This window comes from Cryptomeria japonica, chromosome 8, assembly GCF_030272615.1.
Source record: "Cryptomeria japonica chromosome 8, Sugi_1.0, whole genome shotgun sequence".
NCBI lineage: Eukaryota > Viridiplantae > Streptophyta > Pinopsida > Cupressales > Cupressaceae > Cryptomeria > Cryptomeria japonica.
In genome coordinates, this window is record NC_081412.1 from 596859628 (window position 1) to 596875334 (window position 15707).

Here is a 15707-nt window from a genome sequence, read left to right on the forward strand (position 1 = left end):
AAAAAAAGTGGATGAGTTGTGTAGGGCACAAATTTTGTGTTTATTTATTAATTTTTCTGTGCTGATGGTTAAATATTTACAAGTGTTCATTTTTTCAAAGTCATCGTCAGACAAAAATGGACAAGTTGTGTAGGGCACAAATTTTGTGTTTATATATTGATATTTTTGTGCTGATGGCTAAAGATTTAGAAGTGTTCATTTTTTCAAAGTCATCGTCAAACAAAAATGGACAAGTTGTGTAGGGCACAAATTTTTATATATTGATATTTTTGTGTTGATGGTTAAAGATTTAGAAGTGTTCATTTTTTCAAAGTCACTATGATCTCCACATCATCATTTATACGTCCTCATGGAAAGATTAAAGAGTTAAGGAAATGCACTTGTGAGGTGAGGGTTCTTCGATGTCTCCCCTTTAGAATTTTTGCTACTAAATTTTATTGGTCATACAAAAATGGACAGGTTGTATAGGGTCAAAATTTTTGTTTTTATATATTGATATTTTTATGTTGATGGTTAAAGATTTAGAAGTATTTGTTTTGTCAAAGTTGTCTATAGATCAATCTTCACATCATTATTTACACATCCTCATGGAAAGATTGAAAACTTAAGGGAATGTATCCTTGAGGTGAGAATTCTTTGATCCACTTTAGAATTTTTGGCACTCAAATGAAAATGGACAAGTTGTGTATGGTCACAAATCATGTGTTTTAAAAAAAAAAATTCTCTTTGATATAAGAATTTATGTTGATATTTTTTTGTTGATAGTTAAAAAAGTATTCATTTTATCAAAGTCATCTAAAAAACGATCTTCACATCTAATATTTAGTGATTTGAATCTCAATAGATAGCATAATCAACAAAAATACTAATATCACTGACCAATTGTTTTCTATCAATTAAAGAACTTTTAATAGATCACTTATTTTCTTAGCTGAAGGCATATTACACTCACATAATGGATGCAAAAATGTTTGAAAATAAAAACTAGAAGCATTTAATTTGGTGTGTTTGTGACACTTAAACGCATGAAAAACAAATAAAATATTTTATTTATTTTCTCCTCTCAACTACCACTCACTTTGAGTTTAATTGATCAATCAATTTTGTCAATCTCCATTGTGAACAATAACTTCGTAATTACCTTAATATAATATTATAATAATAATGTTGCAGTCTTAATAGATTTTTTTTCTTTGGTAAAGAGTTTAATAGAAATATAAAATATAATAATTGTATACACCTAAAAATGGTCTGAAGATAATTAGTTAAATACGCAGTTATTTAATTAATCCCCCTTCCCAATTAATTGAATTCACAAGTAATTTGAATAGTTTCCCTATTCATCTACTTGTAAATAAATCTAAATGATTTAACTATATAGCTCATCATATTGTCCCCTTTGATTAATTAATTTTCAATTAATTAATTCCCTCCATTTAAATCAATTCTTCTAATTCCTAATTAAGATTAACAAACTCAAGTTTGTTGAGATTATTAACATTTTTCAAATATTTGAATTTCTAAATTCATATTGAGCACATGGCTCCTACCTTCTAACCGCCTAGCCTAACCACCCCCTAACCTAGCCCATTCTATCTAATCCTAGGTTTAACTAACCCTATCCTATCTTGCACATCCTAACCTCTTTTATTCTAACCTCTTGTGGGTTGGATATCCCCTCCTTGAGACACATGGCACTTTTATCACATTTCTTCTCCCTTGGACACTTGTCCTCTCATGAGCAAGGTTACTTGACACTTGTCACCACAAAGATGACATGTGTCCCTTTCTCTAGCCTCTTCTCCAACTTCCTCAATCTTAGCTATTGATATCTTCAGATCGAATCTAGACCGTCGATTCCTTCCACCTCAGCTTTGGCCTTGGAATTCCTATAAATACCCCTCATTTTGGAGCAACAAAGATCCTTTGCATTCATAGTTTTTGCATAGTTACTATAGGCATTTTAATTCATATCATCTAGCATAATTAGCATTTTAGATCAAATATTAGCATGTTTAGAATAGCTTTTATCATGTTAATCTAGTTTCAATTATAAAATCATGTAGCTTAAGTCTTCATTTTAGCTAATTAATCATCCTAGTTATAATCATACATCAAATCATCCTAGCCTCATGCATTTGCATTAGCATGATCATATAGCTACTCAAATTTTGAGTTGCCACTTTAGAGGCCATTGCCTACTGAGAGCCAACAATCCAACACCTTCAAGGTCCTCAAAAATAGAGGACGATGGGACATCTCAAGGAAGTCTTATGGTTTGGTTTCATTATGTAGTTTTCAATTTTCTTTCCATTTATGTTTTGTTGCCTCATTAATTGTGCATGTTTAATACAATTGACCATAATTTAAGCATCACATTAATTGGCACCCACCGTGGGGCCTAGCACCTTTGATATTTAATAGGTTTTCTTGCAGGAAATCTCATTGGTAGGTTGATTAGCTCTTTCGAGTTCCAGATTCACATTCTTGGTCTCCGTTTTAGCATCCAGACACCTCAAATGGCATTTATGGGAGATTTTTCAACTCTGATTTTGTTTTTTTTCTATACTTTAGTGTTTCTATTCTTTGTCTTAGCATTATTGGTCATTCTTGCAGTGTTCTTGGTCATTCTTGCAGCATTCTTGTCAAGTTTGGCATCGTTCTCAATTACTTTGGCAACATTCTCAGTCAGTTTGGCAGCGTTCTCAGTCAGTTTGGCAGCATTCTCAGTTAGTTTGGCAGTGTTTCTGAGGTTCAGAACAACGTTCTTGGTCATCACAGTACCATTTTGGTTAATTTGAGGGTGTTTTTGGTTAATTTGATTGTGTTCTCAGTTTTTCATTGATAATTTCAATGTCATATCATCCATTTCTCATTTCTGCATCTGGACTGTCATTTTCCTGAACCTAATTTGCAATTTGTTGATTTTGTAGGTACCTATTTCATTGTAAAAGACCAGAGTTATAAACCATTTTGCCACCAAAGAATGCAATATAAACTACTAACTTTGTTTGCAACCATGAGATTTGTCATTTGTTTTTTATAAATTAGGCACATAGACTAATCACAATGAAAATGAACAAACATGTCTTATGTGTTTTCGATGATAGGCAAGTATTCTCTCACCTTTCTTAGGTGATCAGAAAGCTAGACTCATATTTTCTTTTCAATAGTCCATATCTTTAGCATGCCTACCCTCCCGAGAAGCCCATAAGGTGGGTGAGAGGGGGACGACCCAAGTGGGAATAGTTAACGCCAAGTACTCCAACCCACTTTCAAATAAATGTGATTTGACGAAAATCACGTCAATTCCAGTGCTCGGGAATAGCTCTCCTTTGTACCTTCCGGTATATTAAACCTTGGTTTTCAAGGCTGGGAGACCTCTTAATTGAGTTTATACCCCGACACGCCAAACAAATCCCTTACTATTCCAACTAAATTAGAAGCTACCCGGTTCACCTCCGAACATTATTAAATTCTTAGTGTAGGGAGGGGGAAGAATCTGTCCCAAAGACACTCACCATATGTCCCTTTTGAGACCTTATTGCTAGGCTCATAACGAGACTCCACTAGCTCTCGCAAAGGCAAAAACATGGGCACCTTTTAGGGGGTGACAAGGTTGTGTGAGCTTACAGGGCACCAAGTGTGGGCTAAGAACTAATAATGAAGCCAATCTCCTTAGGATAGAAAAATGGTTTGTTTTCAATTATTCAAAAGTCATGAAAACTTGGGATTTCTTTAAAGCTTCTTGAAGATACACTTTATGTGTCCTTTGGGAGAAAAGACAATCTGGCTTATGTGTTTGTAAATCACGTCAAGATATCATCCATTGAAACTCAACAAAATTTGCAAAATCAAACTTCAAACTATCAAATTTATAAGTTTCACAGCAGATTAGCTCTTTTAGTCCAAACAGTAGCTCTCTCAGTCCAAATAGTAGCTCTTTCAGTCCAAACTATAGCTCTCTCAGTCCAAACAATAGCTCTCTTGGTCCAAAAAGTAGCTCTCTCGATCCAAACAGTAGTTCTTCGATCCAAATCGTAGCTCTTTCAGTCCAAATAGTAGCTCTCTCAGTCCAAACATCAACTCTCCTAGTCCAAACATCAACTCTTTTGGTCTAAACTCCAACTCTCTTTGTATGAATGTTAGATTTCTCATATTTCAACATTTACTCTCCAAGGTTGAGCTTGCTAGGTATAAACATCAGTTATCTAAGTCTACACATCAACTCTTGGAGTGCAAACAACCATTGTCTGAGTTCCAACATTATTATTTTAAACTTCAGAGTTATTGGTTTAAACAACAACTCTCTTGGTCCAAACATTAGCTCTCCTGGTCTAAAGTCAGCTCTTATGGTCCAAATGTTAGCTCTCTTGGTTGAAACTACAACTCTCTCGGTTTGAATGTCAACTTGCTCATGTTTCAACACTAGATCTCCTAGTTTGCACTTGATAGGTCTAAAACATCAGTTGTCTGAGTCTGAAAATCAAATATTTGGGTCAAAACAACAATCTTCTAAGTTCAAACAACCAACTTTTTGAGTCTAAACATCACTGATTTGAACTTTTGAGCCACTAAATTGTAGTATAGTGTTTCTGGTCTGTTCCTCAACATTTCTGGTTAGTTTGTCAGTGCTTCTAGTCTATTCCTCAACATTTTTGTTGAGTTTGTTAGTGTTTCTAGTCAGTTTGTCAACATTTCTTGTCATTATAGCAGCGTTTCTGGTCATTTTTTTAGTGTTTCTAGTCATTTTGTTAGCATTTTTGGTAAACTGCACCAAAATCAAAAAACAAAAACAACCCATTTCTCAGACAATCAAACATAGTGATTAGGTCATCTTCTCAAGGCACTCAGTCAGGTTATCTTCTATCAAAAAAAATTTAAAGCTAGACACACTAAGGTTTTCAAGTATTCATCTCCAACAAGTTCAAGATCTAACATCTCAAAGTGCATCATCACAATGTCTTTGATAAACTAATCATTCAAACATAGTTTCTCATCATGATCTATCATCCTTTATCACGAAACTACAATGCTTGATCAGACTAACCTTGTTCTCTATCATAGGATATATCATTCCTATTGAGCTTGATCATATCAAAATCACAAAATTTGCACTCCAAACTAGGATCAAAAAACTTGCAAACTTGCAAATACTTGAATGACCATTTCATGTTGTATCAATCTATCATATTTACCTCAACAATTGATCACTTATTGAGGCACATTATAGAAAATTGAAACCTCACAAAACATTCAAAACACGTGTATGTCCATTTTAACCAGGGCTCAGAGACGAAAGATCAAAGAAACAAAAATAGAAACACTTGAAATGGAAGAAGATTATGAGGAAATGGCACAAAGAAATGAAATACAAGAAGAACAGATAAGTGATCAACACATCAAAGAAATCCAACAAGATCCTAAATTTGATGAATTCATGGAGAAAATATTGGAGGTTGAAAAAGAAAAATGCTTCCTAATGTTAGCAAAATTTGGTGCTAAACTTCCTCAACATTTTGACGTAAACAATTTAAGACAAAGGGGAGGATCAAATGACACAATGATGATGAGAAAAATGAAGGAATTTTCAATCGCAGGAAGGGAATTCCTGATGATACAAGAACTCATGACGACACAAGAACTCATCAGGACACATGAAGAACTAATGATGATACAAGAAGGAATCATGATGATGCAAGAAGAAATTAGGATCACACAAGAACTCATGATGATATGAGGAGAAATCGTGTCGATGATCCCCTTTTGGCTCTCACACAACATATACAAACTCTTCAAATACAAATTCAAGATATATAAAGGGAAACTACTAAGAGGTGTTCGCTTCAAGAAATCTGTCCTTATCCATTTGACAGAAGTTTCAACATGATACCTTTTCCTCCAAATTGTGAAACACCTAGATATGACAAATATAATGGAAGAACTTATCCCCAAAATCATGTAAGAGAATTTTTCATGATGAGCTTGGAGTTCTCTCATGAGGACATGTACTTAATGAGGTTATTTCCAAAGAGCTTAAGTGGAAGACTATGGAATGGTTCTTGAAACTTCCACCTGGAATTAGAACATTTGCAGAATTGGTGGACAAGTTTATTTCACAATACTCTTACAACAAACAACATGAGATCACAATGTTAGACATGTGTCACACCAAACAAAAGAGTGGAGAACCTTTTATGACGTTTCTACAAAGGTGGAGACGATTAGCTAAACAATATCCTTGTACGGTGCCAAATAATGAAAAGATGGATGTATTCATTGACAATCTAAAGAAAGAAATGAGTTGTAAACTAAAACTGCAATGTCCTCCAAGTTTCAAAAAGATGATTGATAATGGAATCGGGATTGAGTAAGCTATGGTAAAGAAAGGAGAGTTGAAGATATACAAAGAAGGTGTTAATCCTCCTCCCAACAACAATACTAATAATAACAACAATGATAAGCCCAAGTTTTGGAACATAAATCGAAACATTGTCAATGATGGGATAGTAGATAATAATAATGTGAAACCAAAGCAATTGGCTTTCAATTTATCAAATCACATGGCAATGACTCAACAAGATAACAATAAACCAAAACCAACTTTTAATAATTTCTTTCACAGGAAATTTACCAACATTGGCTAACCACTTGGGTCAGCATTAAAGACACTTCTTGCAAACAAGTTGATTACTTTGCCAGGAGCAAGAGACTTTGAACCCAAGGTTAAACCTACTTAGTGGAATGACAATCATTATTATGATTTTCATTGAAACAAAGGACACCAAACAAATGATTGTCAGCGGTTAAAACATGTCATCCAAGATTTGATTGACAATGGCATGATAACTGTGGATGGGCATAAGACAAACGAGTCACACACAGCTTTCAAAACTCCGCTTCCTAATTATGAGAAGGGTGAATCATCAGCAGCACAAAATGGTATAGGTAAAGCAAAAGTGAACTATATTCATACCTATGATAACATGGTCAATGTGATTGTGGTCAAAGAGAAACAACAACAAGAACCTACTCATGTTATCAAAAGAAGAAAAGCCAAGGTTACTTTGCTAGGTCCTACAACTGACAAGTCATCCACTTCAAAACAATATAGTATAGTGGATCAACAACAAAAAACTCCCGTGCAAATATCAATTTTAGAACTTTTAAAACTTTCACCCACACATAAAGAAATTTTAGAAAGACCCCTAGTAAATACAATGGTACCCAAAGATCTTGGTGTAGATCAATTCCAAACTATGGTGGGGCACCTCACAATGCATCATTGCTTATCATTCATAGAAAAAGATGACATGTCTTTGCAACATCCACATAATGCTCCCTTGCATATTGAAGTCCTTATTCATAAAAGACGCGTTAAATGTGTCCTAATAGATGGATGAGCTGACTTGAATATTTTCTCATTAAGTCTTGTTCTCGCCTTAGGTTATTCTGAAGAGGAAGTTGATCCCCATAAAAAGATCCCAATCAAAGAAAATGATGAAGAAGAGAATTCCTCCAAAGGAATTGTGATATTACCAATCAGAGTAGGACCCTTGCAGAAAGATACAGCATGCCAAGTTCTAGACTTGGATTTATCATACAACATACTTTTAGGAAGACCATGGATTCATGACATACAAGCTATTCCCTCAACTTATCACCAGAGCCTGAAGTTTCTGTACAATGGAGAGGAAATCACAATTTCACCAAACTCGAATCCATTCCAATATTGTAGTAATTTGAAAGAGGCACAAGAGGTCACGGTTCCACATAATAGAGAGGTGCCCTAGTTAAGAACATAATCCAAGGAAAAATCATTTACCTCAATCTTGTCAAGTTTTGAAAAATAGATACAGTTGAGGGATCAAGGGAACGAAAAATATTCACTATCATAATTACCCCTTTCTTTTAAATCTTATGGTAAACCATCAAGCTCAAAACAACAACTAGTTGAAAAACCTCTTCAAATATTTGATGGAGCATTTGTTAGAGCTAGGACATTATCTAAAGAAATAAAGGACAAAGATGTGTTGCAATGGCTATATAACGATGAAGAAGTTCCACAAAAGTTCAATAATGTCAAAATACCCACAAAAAAATATGGAATATGATTCAACATCCTTTAGAAAATGGGATACACTCGAGTGGGTCATGTAGGAACAAGACAAGATGGTATCCTAGAACCCGTACAACCTCATACTCAGCAGGCTAAAGACAAATCAGGCTTAGGGTATAGACAAGAACAACAAGAACACGAAAACATAAGATCACAAGAAGAGAGAGCCTTGAATTGGCAAGAAATACAACATAATGACACTTCCCAAGAAGATTCAACCTCTAATCAAGAAAGACAAGAAGCTTGTATAAGGCAAGAAGAACTAATAGCAAGACTAGCATGACTAACTACCAGCCCAGAGGAGGTCGAATATGAGAGAAGAAAAGAGATAGCGAGGAAAATAGAAGAAACAAACCAAAATCTATATGAACTAATTTGCAAATTGCAAGTTGCGAGTGATACAAATTCCAATGAATGGGAATGGGATTCCTATCATTCTTGAACAATCAGCTAAAGAAACCTGCTATGAAAAAGATGTGAGTGTCGATGTAGTTCATGCATATGTAAAACAAGTGTCAAGAACTCGATCAATTGAATTAGAATCACATTCGGTCAACTTGGATTCAATCGAGGATGATCATGAACTACTTGTGAGAGGTCATGTTGATGAGAGTATCATCCTAGACATGTTTGAAATAAGTATTGAATACTTTGATGTTTCTATCATGACCCCTAATGCCTTTGAAGCATCTCAACATGATTATCCCTTACCTTTAATATATCCTGAACTTATTGATTGGGATAATGGAGGATATACTGAAATTGATACCTTTCCTAATGACTATGCTACTGCCTTATACCTCAATGTAATTGAGTCCACAACAAATTTCACCAAGGATTTCAGTAACGCATCTTCCATTCAAGTGGGTACCAAATCTCACAGTCGCAAAAATAAAAAATAAAGAAAAAAATATCAGGTCTAATGTTGAAAACCATTTATTGGTAACATTAGACCAAGGAAAAGTAAAAAGAAAGGATGCAATGGTGAAAACCTCCTTGAGGCACCGGAAGATGGGAGATTTGACACCTTACCTAAATATTATCAAGAGAGATCATCTATACTAATTGAACCAACGGAGGTAGTGAACATTGAAACAACATATCAACCAAAGATTCTACATCCGACAACCTCTCTGTCAGAACAAGAACAACAAAAATATCTAGAATTTTTCAAAAGATGACAAATCAATTTCTCCTAGTCATATGTAGACATGCCAAGATTGGACCCAGATCTTATAATGCATCACCTAAATGTCGCTCCGGGAGACAAACCAATAAAACAAAAATTGAGAAAGATGCATCCTCATATAGCTCTCCTTGTCAAAGCAGAACTGAAGAAATTAATGGACGTGGGATTCATCAGACCTGTGGCATATCCTCAATGAGTATCAAACATAGTTCTTATTTCTAAATTAGAAAAAAATATCTGAGTGTGCACAGACTTTAGAGATCTCAATAATGCATGTCCAAAGGATGACTTTCCTTTTCCTAATATTGACATCATTGTAGATTTAACTGTTGTACATTCCATGTTTTCTCTAATGGACAGATTCTCAAGATATAATCAGATTAAAATAGCTCTAGAAGATCAAGAAAAGATAGCTTTCACGGGTCCATGGGGTACTTTCTGCTGGAACATCATGCCATTTGGACTAAAGATTGCAGGTGCTACCTATCAGAGGGCTATGACAATAATATTTCATGGCATGATGCATACATTTATAGAAGACTATGTAGATGACATATTGGCAAAATCATACAATAGAGATGAACATCTAGAAATACTGGAAAAGGTCTTTGATCAGTTAGAACAATACAAGCTAAGGCTCAATCCAAAGAATTGTGCCTTTGGTGTTAGTTAAGGTAAGCTATTGGGATACATTGTTTTAGCTAGAGGTATAGAAGTAGATCCAGCTAAAGTTAAAGCAATCATGGAAATGGCATCTCCCAAAAATATTAATCAACTCAGACCACTTCAAGGATTATGGCAGTCAATTAGAAAATTGTTGCTCAATTGGCAGATAAGTGTCAACCATTTAGTCATATATTGCACAGGAATTTTCATTTCAAATGGGACAATCAATGTGAAGAAGCATTCAAAAAAATCAAGGAATATCTCATGCAACCAGTCCTAATGTCACTAATTCAAGGTAAGTTGTTGTTACTATATGTATCAGCCATATAAGTATCATTAGGAATTATGCTTGCACAATAGGATAATGAAGAAAAAGAATGAGCTATCTACTACATCAGCAGAACACTAGTGGGATACGAGCTCAATTATTCACCAACATAAAAAGAATGCTTAGAAGTAGTTTTTGCTTCTCAAAAATTGTGACACTATCTACTCTCTCACTAAATCAAACTGATTGCTAAAATAGATCCATTTAAGTTTGTGCTCAACAAGGCGACATTAACAGGAAGATTAGCAAAATGGGTCATGATCCTGAGCGAATTTGATTTTAAATATGTGGATAGAAAAGCTATCAAAGGGCAAGTCATTACAGACCAGTTGGCAGAAGTACCACTTCAAGATGATCATCCCTTAAACATTGAATTTCCATATGTTTATATCCTCACAGTCACCAAACATACATGGTAGTTGTACTATGATTGTTCATATACCCAGCATGGATTAGGAGCAGGCATTTTATTCATTACATCATAAGGTCACACAATTCAAAAGGCATATAAATTGAGTTTTCCATGCACCAATAATACAGTAGAATATGAATCTTTGGTCATAGGAATCAAAATAGCCATAGAATAGAACATCACACAACTATAGGTTTTTGGAAACTCTCAACTCGTTGTCAATCAAATTAATGATGATTATCAAACAAAGGATGACAAACTAATGTCTTATAGAAAGATGGTAGATGATTTCAAGAAGTATTTTATTGAAATCACTTTTGAGCATATTCCAAGAAATGACAACAAAGTAGTTGATGCCATGGAAACACTTGCTTCTCTACTTCAGACATAAGAAAATCAAGAGCGTTATGAATTTCTGGTGGAAGACTTGTTTTTCCCTACCCATGACTGTCCTAATTCTCAAATTATCTATCGCCTTGTTGGGCATGATTCCTCCCGCTATGGCCAAATTTATACATACCTAAAAGATAACACCCTTCCTCCTAACTTGTCAAGGACCCAAAAGCGAAATTTCATCCACCAATCATCTCATTATACTCTTGTCACGAATACCCTTTTTAAACGAGTTCTGGGTGGTACTCTCTTAAGATGTCTCAAGCAAGAAGAATCTGAAAAGGCCTTAAATGAAGTCCATAATGACATTTGTGGCACTCATTCAAGTGGTCTTACCCTTTCAAAAAAACTCATATCCTTGGGCTATTATTGGCCAACTATGGAACAAGATTCTTTTCAGATAGCTAAAACATGCAAACAATGTCAGATCCACGGCAATTTAATTCATGCGCCAACACAAGATCTTCATGCTCTGGCAACATCTTGGCCTTTCTATCAATGGGGTCTTAATCTATTAGGGAAGACAAATCCTCCTTCATCCAATGATCACAAATTCATCCTTGTAGCTACAAAATATTTTACAAAATGGATTCAGGTGGTACCTCTCACAAATATCACAGGAAAACAAATTACTGCATTTATCTTGAATTACATCATATGTTGCTATGGCATACCCATGACCACTATCATTGGTAATGGGTGACCGTTCAAGAACAAAGACGTATAAGAGCTTTGTGAAAAATTTCAGATCCAACATATATTCTCCACACCCTACTATCCACAAGGGAATGGACAAGCAGAAGCATCAAACAAAATAATTTTAAAGATCCTCAAAAAGATAGTGAATGATGTTGGCAGAGATTGGTATAGTCAATTGAACCCTGCTCTATGGGCCTATCGTACCAGTATCGGCACACCCAAAAGATTCACACCTTTCTCTCTTGTCTATGGATTAGCAACAATATTGCAAATAGAAGTAGAGATACTTTCTCTATGAGTATCATTAAAAGGTCTTATCCCAAATGAAGAACAATGAGTATCTAGACTGCAAGAGCTAGAATTGATTCATGAACGACGCTAAAATGTCTTTGATCATTTGAAGGTGTATCAACAAAGAATGTGTTGAAGCTATAATCACAAGGTCAAACCAAGAGCATTTTGAGTTGGAGAACTAGTGATAAAGGAAAATCCATGCAACCAGTCAGATTGAGAAAAGAAAGGGAGGTTTGAACCAAACTAGCTGGGTCTATTTGTTGTCATAGCAAAATTTGGGTCAAGATCCTATCAGCTATCAATGCCAGACGAGGATCAACTAAAGGAACCCATAAATAGCATGCATCTAAAAAAGTTCTATGTCTAATAGCAGAAAATCCAAAACTAGTGAAATAGCAGAAAATCCAAAAATAGTGAAAAAGCAAAAAATTCAAAAACAATGAAAAAGCAAAAAATCCAAAAATAGTGAAAAAGTAGAAAATCCAAAAAAAGTGAAAAAGCAGAAAATACAAAAACAACGAAAAATAGTGAAAAAAAAAATCAAATATGAGGAAAAATGCAATAAAAACATATGGTGAAAACTTGGCAACAAGTGTTATCTGTGAACTAGCTCTTCCATCTATTAGTTCATGTATCCCTCCACTTGCATTCATTTTCATCAGCACTATTCATATCCATAATAAAGTCATTGTACGTACATAGGCATCGCAGGTGATTTCTCACCATGGTTTGGAATCATCATTGTATACCAATAATTAAATTTATTTCTAGACTGGGGGCAAAATCCCAAACCTAGCTAGGGGAAAAATTTCATTGATCTTAATCAAATAGGAAACACTTGTCAAGCAAAAAATGAGACACATCCAACATTGAACACAAGATCAAATTATCAACCATCAACTATCAACTATCTATTTAAACATGGCAAACACATATCAATGGATGATATCTTTTGACTAATGATTTAACACTTTGACAACAATGGTTCAACTTTTATATCTTGGTTTTCACTATCATAATTCCTGATTGACTCAAGGATGTCTCTGACTAGAGGAACAAGGAAGGAACGTGATATTTTCTTGTCTACTGTCTGTAAATTAATCATTAATATGTGAAAATTTGTCTCAGGACATGATCATCAGAGTATCATCGAGGACATTTTGGATTTGCCTATAGAAATGGTTAATACTGCCTATTTTACGAAAGCAACACTCAAGTCATCTTGATTCAATTAACCTCGATGCTTGTGCTCACTTGCAATATCAAAACCTAGTAAAGTAGTGCTCAGGTCATCATGGTTCAATTATACTATCGATGTTTGCACTCACTTCCCACATTTTAAAAGGCTTAATGATGATAAAAAGCAATGACCAAATGACCAGTTTGATCATAGCAATGCATTTCATTCACATTGGCATATTAAAAGCAGATTTCATTTCATTTTGCATGGGATCACAAAAGCTCATCTTTTCCAATGCCAAACACTTCAACATGTGTTATCTCTCTTATTAAGTGATTGAGTACATTGGACATTAACAAAAATAATCAATTCATCCATCCTGCATGATAAGTTAGCTCATTTCATCACATGTAAGTGTTGCATAATAAGACATCATTCATATAGATCATTCAATCAATTTATTTAAAATTGATCATTCAAGGAATAAATATCAAACATGTAAAGTAGCATTATCATGGCATTGCATTGCATTCATCTCATATAGGCATGCATGGGAAAAATCATAAAAACATCATAAAAATAAAAAGCATCACATTGCACGTACATCACATAGTACATATATCATCATCCTGCATCATCATATATGAAGCATACATCCATAATCTATGGTCCATAAGCATATAGAAATTAAAAGCATCCATCATGTAAATACTGCATCATCATATGAGAAACATACATCCATCATCTAGAATAAATAACCATATAGAAAGTAAAGAATACATCATGAAAGTAGATGCACAACATACTCATATAGAAAGTACAATGCATCCATAATCTCATAGGTCATAGAGAATGAATGGGATCAACTGCATATCATATCATCAAAAAGATCAATGTCCAAGGTACAATGATAGCACAAAAATATCTGAGATACATCACAAATATAAATCATGGGAATCATCAATATCTCATCACAAAAAGGTGTATACATCAAAGGATCAATGTCCCATATTAGTGTGACCACTAGGACAAGGAGCAAAACTCTATTCTGATGCAGTGTGTCTAGTAGCACCAAATGAAACTCCTATACCTGGGTCCCCACCTGGGGTATCTCTCTGAAGTGACCCTGTCACTCCTCGACTCTCAGACTGGCTCTATCCCGACCTCCTACTCATATGTGAAAATCCTAGAGCCCTCCAATCAGCAGGAACAATAGTGTAGTATAAGGTCCTGTAATACTCAGCCTCATGAACTGCCTGGCGCATCATATTCAGGGCCTGGCCTTCCCTGAACTAGACTCTCTTGACATATGTACTTGTGCCTCGGCCTGTTGACACCTATCCCTAGCTACATCTCTCTGCCATGAGAGAGGCCATCTGAGCCCCTACCTAGGCAATTTGAACATGTGCCTATGTCTATACCTGGGACATTTGTTCTTGTGCCTATATCTATAACTGTGCCATTTGGACCTCTAGTTGGGCTATCTAAGATTCCCTCTCTTCTAGTTGACCCTTTAGTTGTTGCACCTGACCCTGCAAGTCAATAATCTAAGCTTAATGTTGATGAGATGACATCATAATGAGGATTCTCTGTGGTGCCTCTACCTGTGGCTACTCAACTTGTGATACTTCTATAGGTACCTGCTCAACCTGGGGAACCTCCTGCTCTGGAAGCTGCTTCCCCTGGTCCACTAGACTTGATCTCCTTCATCTGAGCACCCGGGCCATCCAATCCATAGGTAACTCTCTAGCAGATCTGGAACTATTGGCTCTTGGCATGCTTGTCGCTACCACTGCCACTACTCTGCCATCTCCCCCATCATCATCCCCTCCATCTCCATCTCCACCACCATAGTCTCTTACATCTCCTCCATATCCATCTCTATCATCCCCTCCATCTCCACCATCATATCCACCCCCACCTCCTCTCCCCCCATTATTCCTTGGTTGTCTAGGAGCTCTGCGTTGTGGCCTCTCATCATCTTTATCGAAGGCTGGCTCTGGATCATCAGGACAAGTCAATCTAGAAAACCTGTGTGGAGTAAAATATGTAGCATACTCACTACTCATCCGGCTATCTACGATACCTAGTAGATAATCACAATCATGTGACCTCAATGATCTATACTCTGTGCACACTTGCTCATATGAAATAGTGGGCCCCCTAGTAGCCACATCAAGTCTCCTACGTGCACAGTGGGTTGTACCTAGTAGGATCCCGTGTATCCTGCCATACACTCTTAGCACCCTCATGCAAAGGAATCACTCAATAATATAGGGTGTAGATCCAATCAGGTATTGAGTCAAGAATACATAAAGCATTTCCACTTAACCCTCTAGCCAGATCTCACAATCTCTATAGGGTCTCCATATCAATGTATCCAGGTCATCTAGTGCTCATCGCCAATACTCCAATTTGCCTAGCTTT